The sequence below is a fragment of the Canis lupus genome, chromosome 8 (genome assembly GCF_048164855.1).
Source record: "Canis lupus baileyi chromosome 8, mCanLup2.hap1, whole genome shotgun sequence".
Taxonomy (NCBI): Eukaryota; Metazoa; Chordata; class Mammalia; order Carnivora; family Canidae; genus Canis; species Canis lupus.
The window spans coordinates 71,422,135-71,434,456 of record NC_132845.1 but is presented as its reverse complement, the minus strand read 5'-3'; positions in this window follow the sequence as shown (position 1 = coordinate 71,434,456).

Here is a 12,322-nt window from a genome sequence, read left to right as displayed (position 1 = left end):
CTGACCTCACCCCGACCATCAGGTCCCTCTGTGTGAGGGTCACCTGTGTCTTCTAACCACAGCTTCTGCTTCTGGAAAGGTTTCCAGGGGATGTACTAGTCAGCTGGGACAGCCACAGCAAAGGACCACAGACCAGGGGGTGGGGGTGGGGCTCAGACCATAGGAATTTATTGTCTCCTTGTTCTGGAGGCTGGCAGTCTGAGGTGAATAGCTTCAGTGTCATACTCGCACGACCCCATCTTTGTGTCTTAAATGGTTGGTTTCTCCAGAGTCCCCTCTCCTTGGCCTGCAGGTGGGACAGCCGCTTTCTCCCTGCGTCCCCACATGTTCATCCCTCTGTGTATGTCTGGGTCCTAATCTCCACTTTTTTTTTAAAGATTTTATTTATTTGTTCATGAGAAACAGAGAGAGAGAGAGAGAGAGGCAGAGGGAGAAGCAGGCTCCATGTGGGGAGCCCGACTCCGGACTCAATCCTGGGTCTCCAGGATCACGCCCTGGGCTGAAGGTGGCGCTAAACCGCTGGGCCACCCAGGCTGCCCAACGACTTCATTTTGACTTAATTGCCTCTGTAAAGACTCTAGTCTCCTTCTTTCCAGGCCCCAAGTGCAGTGAGGGAACATTCTGGAACTAACCCCTCCAGACGCTCTGATTGCCAGCATGCTCATTGCACCCTCTCCTGAAAGCAGACCCTCTGGTTCTGATTCTTGCCTGGGCTTAAGCGGTGGGTCTGAGGAGATGTGTGCCTTTCTTGAAACAATATTTAAGATGTCCTATAAGGACAGAACACCCCTCACCTGTTCTCACTCCCCCAGTCACGTGGTGCCACCAGATGGGCTGAGGATCCAGGAGGGGTATATGACTGTTTTCATTCATTTGTTTAAAAATCTTCTTTGGGGCGCCTGTGTGGCTCAGTTGGCTAAGTGTCTGCCTTCGGCTCAGGTCATGATCCCCCACATCGGGCTCCCTGCTCAGTGGGGAGTCTGCTTGACTCTCTATCTCTCCCTCTGCCCCCTCCCCACTTGTGCTGTCTCTCTCTCTCTCAAATATATAAAATGAAAAAAAAAAATCTTTGATTCAGAGTGGTTACCCACTCCTCTCCCATCAGCCCAGACTGGGGAGACCTCTGGCTCCCCAGAAATATGTCTGTGAGAGCTCACTGATGTGGAAAGAAGGCATCTGAGAGTGTTCAGAGGAAGCCTGGCTGGGGGCACGGGGTGGAGCCAATCCAGGAAGGCTTCCCAGAAGAGATGACATATGGCTTCAGATTCTAGCTGTACGGAGCTCCTGCCACCTGTCAGGCACCACACTGGGAGCTTCCATGACCCTAACTGGTTTATAGTCCAGACAGATGGGGAGGTGTTATTTTCCCTTGTATTAATCATATCTTTGTATTCTGTATTTTGATGCCATGATATCTTGGGGAGGCATTAAAATGTTGACTCTGGAGAGACACCCCCCACCCCGGGCTAGCTAATTTTTACAAATAGCAAGCAACTTATCTGGCGACACACTTTTCATGTATAAACCAGCCAATCCAGAGCCCGCACCTCAACCACCAGCTTTCTGGGGCTCTTCTCTTCCAGGCCACTACCCACCTGCCCTAATCACCCCATGGCCAGGCATCAGACAATTAGGGATGCTCTTTATACCCAAAAGCCCACTTAAGTTATTCAAAGAGGCCAATGCTGAGCTTGCTTTTCCTGCCTCACCTGTTCCAGCCCACGGCAACCACAGTAGAGGCTCCTTCCCTGCTGCCTCCTGACTAGCCCTGGTGCTTCCCTGTGTGGCCCTGCGTGGGGTGCCCCTTTCTCCTGGGATCCAGGAGTAACCTGGATCTTTGGAATGGTGGTCCTCTCCTGATCTGTTGGCCTCACCATACCTGACCTGTATTGTGAAACATCCTCTTTCCATTTTCAAAGAGCGAACTGAGGCCCAGAAAGATTGAACGACCTGCACAAGGTCCCACAACTAGTCATGGCAGATGGGGTTTGAACCTCATTCCCCAGGCCCTTGGACAGGGCCTGGGGAGGGAGTGAGGAGGAAGAGTGGGGTTTGAGAGGGGGGCCAGCACACATCTCCTGGAGCTGGCCCTTTGCACTGTGGGGCACTGTGCCTGCCCTGTCCGTGCTCTCCGCAGGCTGGACAATCTCATCTCTGGATTCTTGAGGCAGGTGGGGAGGGGGGGGGGATGAAACACCAGCTCCTTTGGGAAGAGGAGGCAGACCTGCCTTAAACCCTGGCCCCACTCCTTCTGGATGTCTAGAATTTATTTCACAACCATCAGCTCCTGAGGGGATGGTGCTATGTCTTGAGCCCTCTGCATCCCCAACACCCATATTGACTTGATCCAGAATACATACCTGAGGGGGGCAAATAAATAGATGGAGTTTCCTTCTTTCTATCTCTCATTCTGTGTCTCTTTGTGTGCGTGTCTCTCTTTCTCCTGCCGGTCTCTCCATGTTCCTGCCCGTGCCTTTTTCTGCCTCTGGGGTAGTTCACTTCTGCAGGGCCTGGGACTCTCAAGTCCCAGAGGTTTGCATTAAGTAGTTTATCCCATGCAGATTCAGCTGCCTGCATTTTCTTGCAAGTGGAAGTATGCCCGGTGGGGAGGTCTCTGTGATCCCAGGCTCAGGTGTTGGCTTTCAGCTTTGGGGGAAACATATCTCCTACCTTGGCCTTGTGCTCCATTTGAAATCACCGGGAAATTTGGCTGGCCCTCCTGCCAACCCCTTATAGCCCACGATACAGAAGGACATTGAGGCCTGGGGAGGTGTCAGTGAAGGTGAGTGGTCGTGAGGCATTGTGTATGCATGTGTGCTCACATTGACTTGCACCACATTTGCTCACCTAATGATGAACTGAGTTCCAAAAGAGCATAAAAAAATATTTTACTGATTTATTCATGAGAGACACACAGAGAGAGAGGCAGAGACACAGGCAGAGGGAGAAGCAGGTTCCTTGCAGGGAGCCCAATGTGGGATTCGATCCCAGGACCCCGGGATCAGGCCCTGAGCCAAAGGCAGATGCTCAACCACTGAGCCACCCAGGTCCCCTGCAAGAGCATTTTAAAGTAAGAACAGTATACACCAAGTGCACAAAGCTTGGGTGGGCAGTTTGAGGATTTTTACATGTCCATACACCATATACACCATACACCACCCTCCACATCAATATCTAGAACATTCCCACCCCATCAGTGCCCCTCGCAGGTGGTAACCTGCTAGAGATCACCACTCAGCTGATGTCTGTCACCATGGATTCGTTTTGCTTGTTCTTGGACTTTGTAGTGGGTTGAGTTGTGTCCCCCAAAAGATGTGTTCATGTCCTAATCCCTGGTGCCTCTGAATGTGACCTTATTTGGAGATACAGTCTTTACAGATATAATCAAATTAAGATGAGGTCATAGTGGATTAGCGTGGGTCCTAAATACAGTGACTGGTGTTTTCATAAGAAGACCATCTGAAGACATAGGGACATAGAGACATAGGGAGAAGATGGCCATGTGAGGACACAGAAACAGACAGACACATGGGAGGAAGACACAGATGTGAAATCAGGCAGAGATTAGAGTGAATCACCTATAAGCTAAGGAATGCCAAGGATGGCCATCGACCACCAGAAGCCAGAAAGAGGTGAGGAAGCACCCTGGAGCCTTCAGAAGGGTTGGAAGGCTCCTATCACCTTGGTTTTGGACTTCTGGCTCCAGCACTGTGAGAGAATACATTTCTGTTGTTCTAAGACACCATATTTGTGGTGATTTGTTATGGAAGCCCCAGGAAACTCATACAAACTTAGACATTTGGGTTGCTTTCTTTTTTTTTTTTCTATTATGAATAATGTTGCCAGGAACATTCCTGTCTTTTTTTGGACATATGTCCCCATTTCTCATGGGTACACAGTTTAGGAGTATAATTGATGAGTTTTATGGTAATTATATGGATGATTTTTTGAGGAACTTCCAGATAGCTAAAAACTAGTTGTATGGGGGAGCTTGGTTGGCTCAGTTAGAGCAGCGTGGGACTGATTCTTGATCTCAAGTTTGTGAGTTTGAGCCTCACATCAGGTGTAGAGATTACTTAAAAATAAAATCTAAAAAAAAAAAGAAAAAAAAAAAGGAAGGGAACGTGCTTCTACCCCTTTTATTTTCCCATCACCAGTATATAAGAGTTCCAGTTGTGCTTAATCCTGCCAACACTTAGAATTGTCAAGTCTTTAAATTTTAGCCATTCTGTTGGGTGTATAGGGGTATTGCATTATGATTTTAACTTTCATTTACCTGATGAGTAATGATGGTGAACACTTTCTCATTTGTCTCTTGGGCATGTGAACACCCAAGTCTTGTCCATTTTTGGAAATTGGGTTGTTTACCATTTTCCTATTGAGTTGCAGATGTTCTTTATATATGCTGATACAATTCTGTGTTTGGTTATATGCATTAGAAAGACTTTCTCCCACTCTGCGGCTTGACTTTCTTTTAATGTTGCCTTTTGATGAACAAAAGTTCTTGATTTTGAGAAAGTCAAATTTTTCAATCTTTTCTCAAGTGGTTAGGGCTATTTCTGTCCAGTTTAGGAAATCTTTGCCTACCCAAAGGTCATGAAGGTTTTCTTTTAGAAGCTTTATAGTTTTACCTTTAACTTTTAATGTTGGCCCACAAGCATTTTAAATCTCAGAGGGCCTGGCATCTGCCTGCCCACACACCCCCTCCCCAAGCTTGGTGGCCCTGGTGAACGTCTGGGAAAACTCTTTCCCTCCTGGGTCACCAGCTGCACTGTCTCTTTCTCTGGCCCCATTTCTTCCTCCAAGCCCTGGAATTAATAACAGCTCTGAGCTGCTTGTGGTTTTTGGAATGAGTGCTTGTTCCAACCTCTGTCAGGATTCAAGCAACAAGTGGGGTCCCCCATGCCCTCTCCATATGCCCTGCTTTTCCCATCTGGTGCAGGACAAGCTCACCCATTCATGCAGCTCTGAGGGTCCCCAGACTGAATCTCCAGGGAGCCTTCTTGATCTTTCCTACTCCTCCCTAAACATACCCCACCATCTGGACCTTCCTGGTCACTCCTCTCCACATGTTCATAGATTCAAAGCTAGAGGGGCTTGTCCCCTCGCAGGATGGCAAATAGGTTCCATCACCAACCATGATGCCTGGCAGCAGTGGCCTGAAATGGTGTTAAGAAGAAGGATCCCAGTTAAAAAAAAAAAAAAAAAAAAGAAAGAAAGATCCCGGTTTAGCTAGCGAGAACCGCACAGTTCCTTGGTTACGTCTACCTGGGAGCAAGCACTGTGGGTTGTGCCTTAAATGTCTCTGATCTAGTCTGAGTCCCCTTTAGGATTAATCCAAAGTAGAGTTTCAACGAACACGTACTATATCCCACACTCTGTGCTGGGCTTTGAGAGCATAATGGTGAGTAAGCCCTCATCTAGTATGGACCTTGTTGCACGTGATTTCCTCGATGCCAGTACTCAATACGGAGGATGAACACATCAAGGGTTTCCGGGGACAGCTGTTTGCTCACTCCTCACCCTCCAGCCCTGGTCCTTGGGGTGGGATCGCAGCATCACTTCTCAAGGATGAAGCTGGGTGGCTAACTGGGGAGCCCCCCACTGAAATATTTCTCTGCAGGTGACTTTTGGGAAAGAGACCCACAAGCAAGACCTGTGAACAAAAAGGGTGTGAAAACCCTTTAAACAGACCGGGGAACTCCGAGGTGTCTGAAATAGTCATTGGGGCACCTGGGTGGCTCAGAGGTAGAGCGTCTGCCTTTGGCTCAAGACATGATCTTGGGGTCCTGGGATGGAGTCCCGCATCGGGCTCCCTGTGTGGAGTTTGCTTCTCCCTCTGCCTGTGTCTCGCCTCTCTGTCTGTGTCTCTCATGAATAAATAAATAAAACCTAAAATAAAATAAAATAGTCCTTGGGGACTGCTTGGGCGCTGTTCTGCTGCAAGCCTGCTTGTCGTCCCCTGCTGTACTGCCTTTCCCACTCTGAGCCGGCCTCAGGGCTCTCCACCCTTCTCCAGCTGTGATGCACACATGTAGACACACACACATGCACGCACAGGGATGTGAACACAGACAGGTACAAACAGTCTTTCTCTCTCCCTCCCCATTCACATGGTTGTCAAAAGCCAAGGTTCGCTTCTGTATTTCAGGTTCGAGTCCCCAGTGTCCCACTCTGAGCTGTTTGCCCCTGGGTGAGTCACCCACCAGAGCCTCACCTTCCCCACCGATTAGATGGGGCTGGAGTGAGGAGTCAAGGAGCACACTGCACACGTCGGCCGTGGACTAGCTGCTCGGCAGATGCTAGCTGCAGCCCTTCAGGTGGCCCGCTGGGGTCACTGGCTCAGGGCTAGTGCCAGAAACTGGGGCCCCTGGGGCTCCAGGGAAAATTCATCTCCGTACCCCACCCCCACTCCCCCACCCAGAAGCTCAGCACTGAGAGGGGGTTCGGTAGAGACGCAGTCGCGGCCTGCCACAGCAGGGAGAACCAGGATTTTTGCTCCATCTTTTGGTGGTTTTCCCTCTGGGAAAGCCTTAATTTGTTTCAGAGGTGTAAAGGAGCGTAAATTCCGTCTGTTCCTGGGCCAGCGAAGCTACGAAAAGGCCGCCATGGCCTCTGCTGGACGAGAGGGGCCTCAGGAGGTGAGCGCCCACCTGCCTGGGGGCCTTGGACCACAGCCCAGCTGGGTCTCCACTGCCCTCCCGGGCCCCAGGTTCTTCCGTCATGTCCACCGCCCTGGCTGGGCCCAGGCCAAGCCCTCACTCACTGGTGAGGGCCAAGCCAGGGCCGTGCCAGGCTCAGCGGAGGCCCCTGGCCAAGAACAGCAGAGCCGTCCTCAGGAAAGCTGGGGATTAAGCCGCAGGCCAGCAGGGACTAAGGTATCCGCCTCCTGCCCCAGCCTGGGGATGAGGGGCACGGTGACCTCCTGGCTGCCAAGGGCTGTGATGTGAGGGGACCTGCGCGAGCCACCCACCCGGGGACGTGGGGACCTGGCACTGCTGGGGCCAGCTCACTCAGGGACAGCCTTCAGGAAGGAGCGGAGGCCACATGCCTCCTGCCTCCTGGAGTCTCAAATAGCCCTCGGTCCCAGGGCCAGGAGCGCTCTCTCCCCCAGGCCAGGGCAAGACTGGACCCTGAGTGACAGCAGCCTAGCTCCTGTCCCTGATGCCAGACTTGGGATCTCAACTCCCCTGAGTCTCCTGGGGTGGGGGCCAATCTGAAGAGATGAAGAGGAGGATGTGGATGGCTCATGGCAGCTGGTCCCTTCTGCTGGGGCCCCTCTGTGCCCAGCCAGGGTAATGTGGGGTCGGCAGCCGGACCATGCTGCGGGCCGTGGTTTGAGGGGTGCACTCCAGTACCTGTTCTGGGTCCCTGTGCTCAGGCTCCCCTCCTCGCCTGGGCTTCTGTACATTTTACTCCCATCTAGACTGTGTTTCTCCCATTCCTGTCCTGCCCTGATCCAGCCCACCATTCAGGACTTGCTTGCCTCTGGGAGCCTCCTGTGACCCTGGGCTGGGTTGAGGTCTCCCTCCTGCTCCCCAGGGCCCTCCTGGTCTGACATCGACCACCTGGACTGCTGCAATCTGCAGACACCTCTGTCTCCCTTAGATGGGAGCCCCTTAGAGGCCACCCCTCCTGCCCCTACTCCCCAGCCTCCCTCTCTTGACCCTAATGCTCTCATTGCCCTCTGGGCTGTGCCTGCCTGGCTGGGCCCCACCAGAGCAGGTGGCTGCCCGACCTGGCCTGGTCCTCTGTCTGGGACTCCTCTAGGCCCCTCCCTGTGGGCTCAGGCGGGTGGGGGTGTCTGCAGGGACGCTGACTCAGATGTTATTTTGGGCTCCCCTTGGGCCCGGCAAGCTCTGAGGCCTCAGGCCTGTTTAGACGGCTGGGCCGGATGTGACCAACTCCAGGCACTCGGTTCTCCACAGGGCTGCGGGAGAGGCAGGCCAAGGCAAACGCCTGCTGGGCAGGGGGCAGGCAGGCAGGATTGGCCTGGCAGGTCAAGGGATCCGAAGGGTGACTGAGGCCCTGTTCACCTCAGGCCTTGTTCTTAGCTCTAGGGGTCCCAGCTAAGGCCCTGAGCTGGGGGACAGGTGCTCCAGGCCTTGAGAGGTCATTGTCTGATAGATTCATGGTCTCTGAATCACCCAAACTAGGATGTCAGTCAGAAGGGCCAGGCCTCAGAGGGCATAGCCTTGTCCCTCACACAGACACACACTTGTGCCCCCATGGCAGGGGACAAAGACCTATCCCAGCTTTGGTCTCTGACTGTCCCCTCCACCCTGTCCCACTTTAGAGCTGTCATCTCAGAAGCTGCTCAGACAAAAACCAAAAGGCAAGAGCCCCGTGGGCCCTGGGGTAAGCACCTTCCCCACAGCAGGCCGCAGCTTCTTTGCTGGTAGAAAGTATTTGGTTTTACCACCCTTTGGATCCTGGCACCCAGTTCACCAATGAGCCCAGACAACCTCAGCTCTGCTGTTCTGATGTAGCCTTCCAGACAGGGGCACATAGTGCCTGACTCTTTCCCTAAAGTCATCCATCCTCAGCCTCTGCCCTGGGCCCTAGCCCAGAAATGTCTAAGGAAACATGAAAATCCTTGAGCTCTGTCCACTGTGTCCAAATTGAAAGCAAGAGAGGCTGGAGCTCTGCTGTTAACTCCCACAGAGCAGGTGACCAGCCTAGGGCTGTGGCGGGGGCCCAGATGCACCTCGAGGCTGCCCCCTATGCAGGCTCCATTGCCGGCACATTCAGGACAGGTCGGCAGGTGGGTGCTCAGTGTAGCCACCCTCACGCCCAGGCCCAGGGATACAGGAACCTGCTGCCTCGTTGGGAGGCCTTTCTAAGGGAGGGCCTGGGGAGGGGGACGGAAGGGCCGGTTGCTGCAGAACTGCTGGGTCGCTGACTCTCTCCAGCCCCCCTGGGAGACCAGGGAAGCACAGCCATCCCCGAGATGTTCCAGAGCCACCTGAGGGCTGGGCCCAGAATCCCCAGATCTGCCTGGAGAAAGGCAGAATGTGGACAGCACTCCCTGTCACTCCACCTTAATTGGTGATCTGCAGGACAAGGCCAGGGAGCCAGGGACCAAGGTGAGATGAGAGAGAGCCAAAGGGGAAGGAGAAACTGGTGAGCCATCAGAGGGCGCATCCCAGGGAAGACCCCGTAGCTGGCTTCTGTGTCCAAAGCAGGAGGCAGGAGGAAGCTCTTACAGGCAGGTGGCAGCAGGAACCGAGGCTGATGTGTCCCTGTCATGACGTGGGCGTGGGGATACTGGTGGGCCCCTTTCTATCCTGTTAGTATGAGCTGTCTAGGCCAAGACCCAAAGTTTCTAACCCTAGACCCTTTGGAGTTGGAAGGCCCCTGAGGGAGCCCGTTGTACGGAGGGTAAAGTTGAGGCTTGGAGAGGTGTGTGGCTGGCCCAAAGTCAATGTGCGTGACCTATCATCCGGGGCTCTATGTTCCAGACTCAAAGCAGAGCCTGGGTGCGGGTAGGGCAGTTGACTTCTGTTCTCAGTGAACTACACCCTACTTCCAACCTAATCCCAACCCCAGAGATGTTCCCACCAGGTCTTCAGGCAGGTGGTGGAGAAGAGTGGTCTTCCAGGGTCCCCAGCCCCTTTGAACTGAGGACACGGCTGGCCCAGGCAGCCGCCCAAGTATGTGGATGGCAGTGTGGACAGCGTTCCCGCCACGTTCCCAGAGCACGCACCAAGGAAAACATGGAATGTTTCTTGGATGATACAGTCTCCTTCCGAAGTCGTGCATTCCTGTGGGAGGGCAGTGAGGAGGGGTCGTGGCTGTCTGCAGGGGCGGGAGCCCTGCCTCAGCACGCATAGTCCTGTCTACAGACGTGGGGCCCCGGCTTGCCCACGGCCAAGGGAGTCTGGTTTGGATGCACCAGCAGGTGGCTGTCTGTCAGACAACAGCCTGGGGGGCCCTGGTTCTCTTTCCTGCCCGAGGCGCTCCGCTGGTACATCTCCCTGCCCCATGTGGACAGCTACTGTGCTCCTGCCCATGTGTATCTTCAGCTCTGAGCAGGTGGCAGGTACAGACCTTAACCTTTTGCCCACACTGACTTTCCCTTGTTCCTGTGTCCTGCCTGGGCACCAGCTGGTAGGTCCCGTGCCGGGGTACTGAGACTGGGCATGTCCTCAACCTCTTCTGGACACCGGGCCATTTAAGGGAGTCAATCAGCTTGGGTTCTGCCACTGTTGGAGTTTGGCTTGGATAGTATGTACCCCACCCCCAACCGCCACCCCCAATGCTCGCCTCAGGTTCCCTCTGTCTCAGCAGTCCCAGGCATTCCCTTCACATGACCACTGTGATCAGGATGAAAGGCAATGGGCCAGGACTGGGTTGGTGGGGTGGGGGGATGATGCAGAGTGGGTAGGGAGTTGGGGTGGAGGACCCATCCTTTCTGTGTCCCAGGACAGGGCCTCTTCACGAAAGGAGGGAGCATTTGGCCTTGAACTAGGAGATTCTGAGTCCTGGACAGCCCAACATGGAAGTTGGGGACCCAGAGAGAGCACATACCTACCCTAGAGAAGCCCTGTCAAAAGAGGTACAGTTTGGTAAGAGGGCTGGTCACTACTCTCACCAAGAGAGCTGGGATGACGTTGGGAGGCTGTGGGAGCTGAGAGGCACCCTTCCTCTACCTTTGAGAGGCAGTGATGACCAGAGTAGACCTTTTGAGATGGGTTTTGAAGGTTGAGTAGGATTTTGTGTGATTGGTGTGGAGAAGGATTTTAGAGCTAAGTCATCACGTGTGTGTGAAAGCCCCAAGGTGTCAAGAAGTGTGGGCACACCCAGAGAAGTGTGGGAGGTTGGGAAGGCTGAGCTTGAGCAGGGCCATGATGAGCCACAAGGGAGGGGAGACTGATCTGGCCCGGGGGCAGTGAAGAAGAAAGGCCTGAAGTCAAGGAAAATTCGGGAGCAGGTTTGCCTTGAGAGAGGACGCAGAGTTGGGCAGGGCCCAACGATGAAGCAGAATCTAAGTGGGAGGGATGGGGATGGTCTCAGCAGTGGTGTGGAAGTGGCAGTGTGGGGAAGAATGAGGGGTTCAGGCTGGCTGATGGGGAAAGTGAGGCTCGGCTCAGGAAGGTCCTGATGCTTCCTTCCATCAAGATGGCTGCCTCGTCCTACCCAGGTCTAGGTGTCTCTGGCTGGTATGAGGAAACGGGGTGCTCCCCGACTGTGGTTTACATCGCTCACATACTTCTGGGCTCTTATCTCCAAGGGTCTGTCGTACTTGCCCACCTTGCCAAGTGGCCCCATCGCTTCTTGCCTCATAAATCAGGCCTGTCTCTCCCCAACACCTCCCTGTTCCTGCCACACCCTCCTGGTGCTGCCGGCCCCACCCTGAGTCCCACCCAGCTGGGGAGGTAGAGAGAGAGGTCCAGAAGCAAACTTAGGCCCTGCCCGGGAGCTCCAGCTTTGCAGGGAGGATGTCCTGGGTGACCTGGTTTTCAGGAAGCATTCCCAAAGATCTCCAAAGACTGCTCCCATGGGCACCCTGCTTCCCAGCTCCTGGGAAGGGAGGGTGAGGTGGACAAGACTGTCTCTTCCTAAGGGCCTGACGTGGGGTGGGGTCAGGGGCAGGGAGATCCTAGTTGCCTTTCTCAGGAGACTGGAAACCAGCCCTCTTAGAAACTCATAGGATTGTGTTTATGCTTCACATGAATTAGAGCCTCTGCCACTGCTCTTCTAGGCCTCATGTCCCTTATCTGTAAAACGGGTACATTCACCCATTAATTCAACAAACACTTATTGTGTGCCAGGCCCCAGGTATGGAGATGAACCAAGCAAAGTCAGGCCTAGCCCAGCAAGGAGACTATTGCAACAGAAGAATGGGGTGTTCCAAGGTGAGCATGGGGCTGTGGGAACCCAGAGGAGGCACCGACCCTGCCTTAGCAGTCCAAGAAGGCTCCCTGGGGGAGTGGACTTTGTCTTCAAGGACAAAGAGAAGTTTGCTAGTTTAAAGGGAGAGAGGAGACATTGCAATTGGGGTAACCACAATCCCGAAAGCACAGAGCAAGAAATAGCAGGCGAGCCTTGGGGTGGGGAGCTTGAGACCAGTGGGGCTGGGTCCTACCAGGCATGGGATGCCAGATGGAGGAGTTTGACTGTTTCTATGGAAGTCAATGGGAGCCATGGGAGGGTTGTGGCAGGGGGGCGGTGTGATTGGATTTGCAACCCAGCACGACCCTCAGACCATGGCCTCCTATGTGCAGACCGTCATCCCAGCGGTACTGAGAAGGGGGCTTGGGAGTCCAGGAGGGGCCCAGACAGAGAGTGCTGGTACTTTCACAAAGGAGATGTCACCCAG